Consider the following 11622-nt stretch of genomic DNA (forward strand, 5'->3'; position numbering starts at 1 on the left):
AATGAATGAATTTTTCTTGGAAACACTGAGAAAGTTCAAAACAATTTAAAGATCTTGGAGATCATTATCTGTTTGTCAAAGGCAGATGTTTACCTGACTCTAACTTCTAAAGACTCCAAGGGATAAAAATGTGGAGGAGAAAAATCCCAATGTGAAAATAATGTCAGTCAAGTTGTTTGTCTTTTAGTTTACCTGTATTTTATAAGCAATCCTGTGGAGTCCAGTGGGCTGGCATGACTCTCCCTCTTCTTTGCCCATGAAGAGCCTGTTAATTCTTCGTAACTAGGTGAGTGCCTTCCCAGACTGCACACTGCACCCTCACAACTAGATTTCCATGAAAATTAAGTTCTCCCTCTGGACTCTGGAATGGCTTCTCCTTCCCCTGAAGGAGCTCCAGTGGGACTTGGTATTTGACTGTGAGAGGGCAGAGGGAGGCAGAGTCAGCAAAGACTAAGTTTTTGAACCACACACTATCTGGGAGGATGAAAAGGCCTGTAACTAAAATACTTCAATGAAGGGAAGATGGGGTGGAAAGAGGACAGCCCATCTTTGTAGAACCTGAGTTGGAGGGAATGGTAAGAACATGTCCATGCAAAAAGGCCAGACCTGTAGATGGCAGTTGACCCATTAGGACCTGAGGACACTATTCATAAGGATGTGTCTTCTTCTGCTCATGCCTCTTGCTTTGGGGGATCTTTGACTCAAGCCATTTCCTATGTGAATTAGGCTCCAGGTGAGTGAATTAAATATCTACCCCTCAGGCAGAGGTTGAGGTGGGTCACCAGGTATTTGGTTGGAGTGGCCACTTTGGGGCTAAAAAATGCCCCCACACTTGATCATCATTCACAGCTGTGTAACTGTGGCTTTATCTGATCATTAGGCCCATGATACTACATGGATTAGATGATGAGTATTTAGATTCAGCAGAAAGAATAGGAAAAAGCTAAGTGGAAGTTGAGTGGAATTTGGAGTCTGGTTCTCTGCTTACTCAAGACTCCATCTGGGAGAGGTCAGCTGGGTATCCAGTGAGGTTACTCTACTGTGTGTCCACTCAATCACCTGGGAGCTTAAACCTCAAAACTCTCACTCTTTTCAAAGCTTGTTTTATAGTCTTCTTATTTAGTAAAAGGTCAGTACTTTGGACCCCAAATTTCCCAGGTTCTATATGGAAAAATGCAAAATGATCTTACTATTTAGAAAATCTAAAATGCTGTTAATCACCAATTTTAGAGCTGGAAGTATCTTCAATGATGTGTCTTCAAGCAGTTTTATTATTTGTCATTGCATTTTTACCTTTTTATGAAGAGTTCAGGTGAAGACTCATGGCTTCACAAGTTACTCTTTTAATAATCTAGACCACAGTAATCATCTCACTGCTGCCATCACTCACAGTCGGTCCTCGGTCTCTGTGTGTTCCATATCCATGGAGTTAACTCATCACGAATAAAAAAGATTTGGAAAAGAATTGCATCTGTACTGAACACATACAGATTTTTTTCTTGTCATTATTATCTAAATAATATAGTATTACAAATAAGTTATATAGTATTACAACTATTTATATAACTTTTACATTGTATTAGGTTATGTACATAATCTAGACATGATTTAAAGTATGTGGGAGAATGTGCATAGATTACAAGCAAAAACTATGCTACTTCATCTATGGGACTCGAACATCTGCAGGTTTTGGTATCCAAGGAGTCCTGGAACCAAACTCCTGAGGTTTCCAAGGGATGACTATATGATCACATGCATATGTGGAGGTTTTTGGGATACAGGTTATGAGAACCATGTCTACTCCTTCTCCCAAAGGTTCCCTTTCATCCTCTGGGATCTTGTGTACCCCAAACTATCACCATGCAATCATCTGCCAACTTGTGGATTCTTTCCTGGAACTTTGACCTCAGGAAAATAGTCTCTCCCGCTAACTTTCAAAAGTCACTTTTAAAAATTTAAATATCAGTTCATCTATTTCCATTTGTGTATTCCAATGCCTCTGTTCTTGCCCAATAGGAGTCAGATTTATCAAGCCTTTTCTTATTACATCTCAACCTTTGACTTTCTCCTCCTTAAACTTTGGGTGTCCTTACTCTCCTGGACCTTGCCACACTTGGTTGTTGTTACAAAGATCTCCTTCTCCTTTTATCACCATTGACACCCTGCAACTTGGCTCAGTCTACAGCAGGTGGAAGAGTCATGGATCTAGGACCTTCAGGAAATGATTCACTTGTGACCAAGTTTGTCCTGCTGGCCTAACAGAGACTCCAGCTACACAGCCCATCCTCTTTGTCACCTTCTTCTTGCTTATGTAGCTACTATTGGTGGTAATTTTAGTATACTTGCCACAATCTTTATGGAATCCAAACTCCACACCCGCATGTTTCCAGGAAGAAGTCTTCCTGGGAAACTTGTCTCTGCTAGATGTCAGAAACATCAGTGTCACTGTCCCTGCCATGTTGAGGCATTTCATGTCCAATAAGACCATTCACTGTAGGGCTTGCCTCTCACAGCTCTTCTTCCATCTCCTGACTGGGACAGACTACTTTCTGCTGACTGTCACAGCCTATGACCACTATCTGGCCACTTGCTAGTTTCTCACGTACAATACCCATATGGGTTGGGGAATGCAGAATTCCTTGGCACGCATGTCATGTGTCATTTCCTTCACCAAGGCACTGACTCAAATTTGTCTTGTCTACTCTTAAATTCTGTGGCCCCAATGTGATCCATCACTTCTATTGTGACCTCCCCCAGCTCTTCCAACTCTCCTACTCCAGCACCCAACAATGAGCAGTTGCTTTTTACAGCAGCAGCCTTCATGGTTGTGGCCCCCTTGGTCCTCATCATGGTGGCTGCTGTGCTACAAATCCGCTCTGCCAAGGGCAGGAGGAAGGCATTCTCCACATGTGGCTCCCACCTCACTGTGGTAGGCATCTTCTATGGAATGGGCATTTTCGGCCACATGAGGCTGGGTTCTGTGGAGGCTTCAGACAAGGACAAGGGTATTGGCATCCTCAACACTATCGTTAGCCCCATGCTGAACCCACTCATCTACAGCCTCCCTCAGGAACCCCCATGTGAAGGGTGCCCTGTGGAGGGTGCTCATAGGCAAGTTGTCCCCCAAGTAACACCCCCTGCCTCTGGTCTTAACAAATGTCATGGCTCTACTTAAGCTTCTGAGAAGTATTGTGATTATTGAAAGTAGAGTATGAGTATGATGGAACGGAGTCAGAGACCAGCTCAGGAGGAGAGGTGCAATAAAAATGATGAGAGTCGTCACTTGCATCTCAACTACAACATGCCTGCCACTGTTCTAAGAGAGTGGCCTCTGTTAGTTCATTCAGTTCCAATAACTTTTTGAGGTAGATATAGATTTACAAATAATGTATTATAAAGCTGAACCTCAGAAAGTTTGAATAATTTGGTGAAAATCACAAAACTAATGAATGTCACAGCTGGGATCTGAACCCAGGGGTGAGTTATCCCTCTAATTATTACCTCTCGAGAATAATAAACCGGAGATCCAAGATGGTGGACTAGAGGGAAGCTGTGTTCCTTCTTGCTCTGTAACTCCGGTTTCAAGCAGAGGATATCTGTTTCTTGGTGAGGCAGTTTTTGCTGCTTATCAATCCCCTGCTGTTTACCCCATTTGCCTACTGTGATCACCTACAGTCTGCCAGCATATCGACACCTTTTTATGAGTGCAGATTGCTCACTGTCAGGTGCCTATCATCTGCCATTTGCCTGCCTCTTGCCTGTCCATTGCCTGCCTTTCACCTACCCATCACCCACCACCCGAGGTTCACCTCCCAATCGTCTGACAGTTGCCAGCAGATGGGTGGCAGACCACCAGTGGAGCACCAGCTGCCTGCTGTTGCCTGGAAGTTCACTGTCACAGTACCTGCAGGTTTGATTACACGTGGCTGCTGCCATTTTGAGACAACATCCCGGCCTGGTAGGACCCCTGGCCGGATTGACTGAGCCCCGTCTCCAGGATCCCTCAGCCTGACCAATCACTCCCTGCCTCCGGGGACCTCACATCGACTGACTGCTCCCTGCCGCCAGTACCCCCAGACCAACTGACTGTGTCCTATCACCGGGACCCCAGACCAACTGATTGCACACAGCCTCCAGGATCCCGCAACCACACCAAACACACCCAACTCCAGGACCCCTGCCTGACCAACCGCACCCTGTCTCCAGGACCTCCAGCCGACCACGTCCACACCCTGAGCTGCAGCTCCCCATTTGCCAACACATTTGGAAGCCAGAGCGGCCATCTTGGATAATCTTGGATAATCCTGGAAGCCGTAACTCCAATCTTTAGGTGGGGCAAATCCCATCCTGAGACACCTGCTGGAGACTTGAAGCTCATTGTCAGAAAAGGTTTTGGAAACCTATAGGGCCACTATAAGCCTATGGGGGGAAATATGCAATACCCCAGATCTGCACTGCTAGAGGGGAAGATACATGAACAGCATGAAAAAACAAGGGAAGAAAATGATCCAAACAAATCTAGATTCTATATTAATAGAATCCAATGACAGTATGGTAGAAGAAATGTCAGAAAAGGACTTCAGATTATACATGATTAAGATGATTCACAAAGCAAAGGATGAGATAAGAGAGCAAATGCAGGCAATGAATGATAATACCAATAAGCAGTTGAAAGAGCAACTGCAGGAAGCAAAAGATCATTTCAACAAAGAGATAGAGATTCTCAAAACAACAACAACAACAACAACAACAACAACAAAAAACCCAACCAAACGGAAATCCTTGAAATGAAGGAAACAATAAACCAAATAAAAAACTCAATGGAAAGTATTGCCAAAAGACTAGACCACTTGGAAGACAGAACCTCAGACAATGAAAACAAAATATTTAATCTTGAAAACAAAGTTGCCCAAACAGAGAAGACAGTAAGAATAATAAACCATTTCTAGGAGAAAGGGTATCTTAAGATTAAGAGGTGAGATGGATAATAAAGAGTAAAAAAGTATGAAAAGGAACATGATAATGTGAATTAGGAAGTTTTTATTTTCTTAACCATTTTGATTGGTTCCAAAGCAACTGGTCCAGTTTGAGGAATTGCTGGATATCAATTTTAAGAAATAAATCTACAAGAAGAAAGCAAATTTAAAAAGCCAATTCTGAGAGAACAGGCACTGTTTAGAAAAACCACAAGAAGGAGGTAAAATATTTTCCATATTGGACCATTGACAACAAAAAATAAATCTGACAAGTTAATTAGAGAAAAGTGTTTGGTTCACATGGAAAAATCTCTTTGACTGAATGGAGATCTTTGTTACTCCTGACTTATACTTGAAACCATACCCTTTTTGCACATTGCTATTAGGAGGAAGATACTTTATTTATTGAATTTATACCTTTAAACAACTGTTTCCATAATGCATAAAAGTACTTACTTATTGAAAAGTTAGAAAGCACGAAAAGAGCTGGGTGTGGTGGCGTGTGCGTGTAATCCCAGAGAATTCAGAGGCTGAGGCAGGAGAGTTGCAAAGCCAACCTGAGCAACTTAGCAAGTGAGGCCCTTAGCAACTTAGTGAGACCCTGTCTCAAAATAAAGAAAAACAGCAAGGAATAACTACAACAAAAAAGGACTGAAGGTGTGACTCAGTGATAAATCATCCCTGCGTTAAATCCTCAGTACCACTACCACCATCACCACCAAAAACTACAAAAACTATGCACATACACAAAGAAAAAGAAATTAAAATCGCCCATAGTTTGGCTATTCATAGATTATCATTATGAATATTTAGCATTTGTGTTAAATTTTTTATTCATAAGATATAATTACAAAAAAGAATTTTTGTACATCCAAAGCTCTGTAACCTTTATAATATAGATGAACATCTTTCCATGACATTAAATATAGGTCTTCTTCATCTTTTTTCTGTGGTTCATAGTATTCCTTTGAATGGATTTAGAAAATGGATATAATAACTTTTTATTAATAAACCTGTATTGGTTCAAATAATCTGGCATGCTGCAAAAAGTGTTCCTGTACATTCACCTGTGTATACTCTCTTCTTGCTAAAGATAAACAAAATCTTTGGGTGGAGTTTCTAGTTCAAAGAATATAAAATTGACACTTTGACAATATTTAGCCAGTCTGGCATTTGGAAGAGTTTGAACAAATCGACACTTCCAATGACCTATTATTTCTGTCCTTGTCAATATGATATGCCAAACATTATACCTCAGTGCTCAGTTAAATGTGTGTGTTTGTATAGTGAAGTTGTAGGGGAAAAAATATAAAGATGTTATATGTCCATATTTCTAATTTTTTTAATAAAATGGCAAGTGTTGTAACTAATGAATGAGGAGAAGGAGATGAAGCCATGTGTTGGGTATTTGCCAGGTTGATAGGGAGGCCATTCCAGCAGCATGTGGCCTCTCCAAGGGCACTTGGAGAGAGGTGGTGGGAGAAGGAGGATCCAGTACATGGGAAGTCAGGAAATGAAGATCAGAGATGAAAACAACTCTTTGGAGAAGTTCAGCTGTGATTGGAAGAGGGATGTCCTGAGGTAGCCAGCGGAGAAACAAATATAGGAGAGACTCGAATTATTTTTTAAGTTTTGTTTGAAGATGTGTGTTTACATGCTGGCAGGCAAACATCAACTAAAGGGAAGATGGTGGAGACACTCAAGAACTAGGAGATCCTGATAAACTAAGATACAAAGGGATTTGAAGGAATGAAAGGCACACCCCTGGTCACCTGCTTCCTCCAACTGGGCCCCACCTCCTAACATTTCCACCACCTCCCACTAGTGCCATGAAAAGATTAATCCACTGATGAAGTCAGAGCCCCCATGATCCAGTCACCCCCACAAAGCCCCACCTCTGAACGTCACTGCACTGGGGACGAAGCCTTTGGGGATAATCCAGATCCAAATCATAACAGAGACACTCCAAAAAAGGCAAATCTATAGGGTCAGAAGTAAGATGAGAGGTTGTCACAGACTAAGGTGTGAAGAGGAGACTGATGGCAAAGGGCCACCAGGGGCCTGAAGGGAATCACTGAAATGTTCTCCGTATGGATAGAGGTACTGTATCTACCACTGGATGTTTTCTCAAACCCATAAAACTTTACAATTAAATTTGTACCTTAATTAAACCAACTTTGAAAATTACACCTTTAAAAATGTGAAAAATTAATGAGAAAAAATCTACCCAAATCAGTTATTATCTGGGGCTCAGCATGAGCTCCAAACATGAACCCTCTCACTGGACTTGGCAAGTCATCAGAGCTCTTTGGATTGCACTTTTCCAGATCTGCAATCTGGTGACTATAGCTTTCCTCTTTTTAGAAACATTAGGAGGCTGGAGTAATGCTTCTTTAAGAGTCCAAAATACTAGGCAGATAAGAGAAATCCTCAAGGACTGAGGTTGTCTGTCTGTCTCTGTCTTCTTGTGTGGTCTCGGGGGAAGTTTGGTGTTAGGGTCTCTCAATGTTAATTAGCTCCTAAGTAGAGAGAACATGGTGACAAATTCTCTGGGTCTCTGCCTCTTTCCCTTTATAAGCCTTTTGGAGATAGGCCACCATAAATCAGCTCGGCACTCACTGCCCCTGAGAACCACCACCCAGGTGTCCAGCTCACTCACAGGAAGGTAAGTGCCCCGCAGGTCTTCCCAGTGCTCCAGCCTTCCTATCACTCATGAGCTTCAGATGGCCTCTTCCTGGTCTATAGGAGAATAAAGGACTGAGTGATGCTAGATTCGAGAAGAGGTAGTAAATATAATGATGAGATTTTCACTCTGAGTCATGGAAGGGAAGAGAAAATGATCATATATACCTAAGCTAGATATTCATAACCTGGAAAGGGCCCTGGCACAGCAGGAATTGACTGAAAATCAATAAGATGTCATTTCAGAACATAATTTGACATAAGTGATCTTAGCCAACTTAATATTTTTGAACTGGATGTTTCTCATCTACCTGGCAATAGACAGTCAACAGTTTTTGTAGAAAAGGACAGGATGGTGGCATTGAAAGTGCAGAGGCTCTCCTATGGGAGCCTACTAGCATAATCTATGCTCTGTGTTTTGTGCTACTGATTCTGAATGGCTCTCTCATGACTCTGAACAAACTACTCCTCTTAATGCATCTTGTCCCTTTCCACATAGGGGAGTACTGGAGTGAGTCAGGTCACCACTGTCTGTGACTCACAGGAAGGCAAGCTCCAGTAAAGACTGAGCTACATAAGAAAACCACTTTGAGAAGTTGGGATGATGAGATGGGGTTGAGAATTGAGGGTTGGAATTTCAATGTATGAAAGAGGCACAGTGTTCTTAAAACAAAGTTACTAGCTAGAAACAGAGTGAGTATCGCCCAGCATATTCAAGAATCCAGAAGAAGGAGACCTTAAAGACCCTTCCCCAGTCACACCTGGGTTTACTCCTCAATTGTCCAGGTACCTGGACACACATGGTGGAGTGGAAGCCACCCAAATGCTCTCTGGGACTTCAATTCTTCCCTGGGATGTCAATTATTCCCTTTTTCCTTTGAAAAACTCTACATCCCTCCTCCCTGACATTGAAGTACAAAACTATCTATTTTCCTGATGGCATTTATTAGCAATTCATCTTTCCAGTTTCTCAGCCCAAGAACCTTAAAATCATCTTTGCACCTTCTCTTTCTCCCACACCTCATGTCCAGTGTGTTAGTTTTACCATCAAAATATATCCAGAACACTATGATGTTCAATAAATAATTATTGAATGAAAGGATGAAAGAACAGGGTCTTGACTTCTTTGAATATTTGTAGACATCCTAATACTTAAAACTTCAGAAATTCCATTATTGTCTTTATTATAAACAATGCCATTCATACACCTCAATAACAACACATGTCCAAAAAATACAACATAAAAGTGTAGGCTAGGAGTCAGATAGTGCCAGGCTTGAGACACAGTTCTGTCAAGAGTTTGATGATACTAAATCTTGGTGTCCTGATTACATAGAAATCCTAGTGGTTGCTTCATAAAGTTTTATGAGAACTTAAAAAGTGAAGTGCTTATTATAATACTCAGAGTACTCACTTTAAAATGTTCATGTTTTCCTAAATTCTCCTGTCTTCTTCTTGCTCCTCTTTTTCCTTAATCTTTTCCATGTCTCCTGATATCATGGGGTCCTGTCCTCCTTCCCTTCTACTTTATAATTGCTATTCTTCCTATAGTGTGTACTTTCTAGAACTTCATTTATTTATTAATTTGTTAAGTTAGTCATAGGTGCCATTCAATCACTGTACATTGATATGGTCTCAATACCTGTTACGATATTGAAGATTTTCTACACTGTGTTTGTAAATCACCACTTTCCAGGGTCTCTGGAATAGTTCCCTCTGCCCCAGACCCTTCCCTGGAATTCCCTGGATCTCTCGCAGAACCAGTAACTAAAGGGCTAATGTCTGGCATAATGTGGCCTTTGGGAACCTGACCACAGTCTAGGCTGGTATCCATTCTGATATTAGATGTTCTAACCACAGCACTACACCATCTAGTAGACATAGAATATGTGCCTACAGTGTATTATTCTCCTCCCTTGGCAGGTCTGAGTCTCCTCTCAGTACAGCTCTCAGTAGTGCCCTATGGAACTTGGTGCCTGGGGAACAGGATAGCTGTCACTGAGTTTATCCTTCTTGAACTGAGAGGAAATAGAGAACTGTAAGTCATTCTTTTTTTCATTTTTTTCTTTGCCTATGTAGTCACAGTTGGGGGCAACTTCAGTATCCTGGCTGCCATCTTTGTGGAGCCCAAACTCCACACCCCCATGTACTACTTCCTGGGAACCTGTCTCTGCTGGACATTGGGTGCATCACTGTCACTGTTCCTCCAACGCTGATGTGTCTCCTGGCCCTCCAGTGCATGATAATGCTGCCTGATAATAAATAAATGATCATAAGTTATACACAAGTGTTTATCTTTAATTCTTGTCCTAAAGTCAATGGTTTCTAACTCTGTTATGCAAATATGAGTAATGTGTATTTCATGTAATACATTTGAATAAAAAACATTTTTGTTAGAAAGAAGAACTTTTTTATTGACATGAAAAGATATTTAGAAGATATAACTAAATTTGGAAAGTGATGGTGATGTGACATCTGAATGAGGTGAAGAGCATCCTGGTGAATAACCTCCAATTGTAGGTGGTGGTTCCCTCTATGGAGGGGAATACAACTGGAGGGAACTGGGAAATGGAGAAGGACTATTGAATTTTATCCCACTTACTCTGGCATTATTTAAAGTTCATTGACTTCTATAATTAAAAAAATAAAATAAATTTTGAAAAGTACTAATGGTGAAAGTGTGGGATGGGGTAGAGTTGTTGGTGGTGTTTTCTCTCCAGTCTTCAAAGTGTCTGATGTTGTCCTCACTTTTGAGAAAACTGGTACATTGGCCTCTTCATCCTTTACAAGGCCAGTGTGTCCACTTTCCCAGGATTCAGTGGCCTGGAAAAGACATGAAGTGGTTATCTTGTCCATTGCTCCTCTCCTGAATTAAGAGCTAAACCAAACTCTTCCTGTCCTTAAGAGAATACTCCCAGTGGACCTTCTGGCCTCTTCCTATTTCTTGGCTTGAAAACTGAAATCTCATGCTCCACAACACTCCAAACCTCATCTGGCACCATCCTAAACATCCCGCCCAGCTCTAATACCCCTGACCTACTGCCTAGTTTTGTCTCCTTTTACATAAGTGCAGTTGAAGATAGTGACAACCTTGGTTGAGATGGATGTGTGCCCTTTGTGAACATAGGTTCACAGACTCCTGACAGTAAGAGCAGTATTTTAGTCTACCGGCCCCAACTTCAGATGGTCCATATCCAGAGGAACACATTCCATCTGTTATCAGTCCTTGACACACCTGTGACTTTTTGAGGCCATCTATGACCCACCTGTGAATTTGAGCATCTGCATGTCTTCCTGGAGATGTGCCCACATGTCACAAACATTCTACCTCCCACATCCTACATCCCTTTCCAGCCTACACCCAGAGCCTTACCACATGTCCACCACAGAGAAAAGCACCACTGGGACTCAGGAGAACCCTAGCACTATTATGCTTTCTATTACTATTCTAATAGGGCATAACAGTAGCTATAAAGCACTTTAAAATTTAAGTTTTCATTTGGATTTTGCAACAGTACAGTTGAATGTCATCCACAGTGATAACCAGGGCCAGAATTAGAGAGTAAGAAAGCCAGCTCTTTTTTTAATTTTTTATTTATTTATTTTATTATTGTACACAAATGGGATACATGTTGTTTCTCTATTTGTACATGGCGTAAAGGCATACCATTTGTGTAATCAAATTTACATAGGGTAATGTTTGATTCATTCTGTTATTTTTTTCCCTTCCCCCCCACCCCTCCCACCCCTCTTTTCCCTCTATACAGTCCTTCCTTCCTCCATTCTTGCCCCCCTCCCTAAACTTAACTCTAAACCTAACACTAACTCTTCCCAACCCACATTATGTGTCCTCATCCACTTATTAGCGATATCATTCTTCCTTTGGTTTTTTGAGATTGGCTTATCTCACTTAGCATGATATTCTCCAGTTTCATCCATTTGCCTGCAAATGCCATAATTTTAT

General features: G+C 41.5%; 1 pseudogene; it reads left to right on the forward strand.

Moving 5' to 3' along the window:
- Positions 1 to 2199: 2199 nt before the first annotated feature.
- LOC124979340 (putative olfactory receptor 3A4) lies at positions 2200 to 3131 on the forward strand (annotated as a pseudogene).
- The last annotated feature ends 8491 nt before the right edge of the window (positions 3132 to 11622 follow it).

The sequence above is a fragment of the Sciurus carolinensis genome, chromosome 3 (assembly GCF_902686445.1).
Source record: "Sciurus carolinensis chromosome 3, mSciCar1.2, whole genome shotgun sequence".
Taxonomy (NCBI): domain Eukaryota; kingdom Metazoa; phylum Chordata; class Mammalia; order Rodentia; family Sciuridae; genus Sciurus; species Sciurus carolinensis.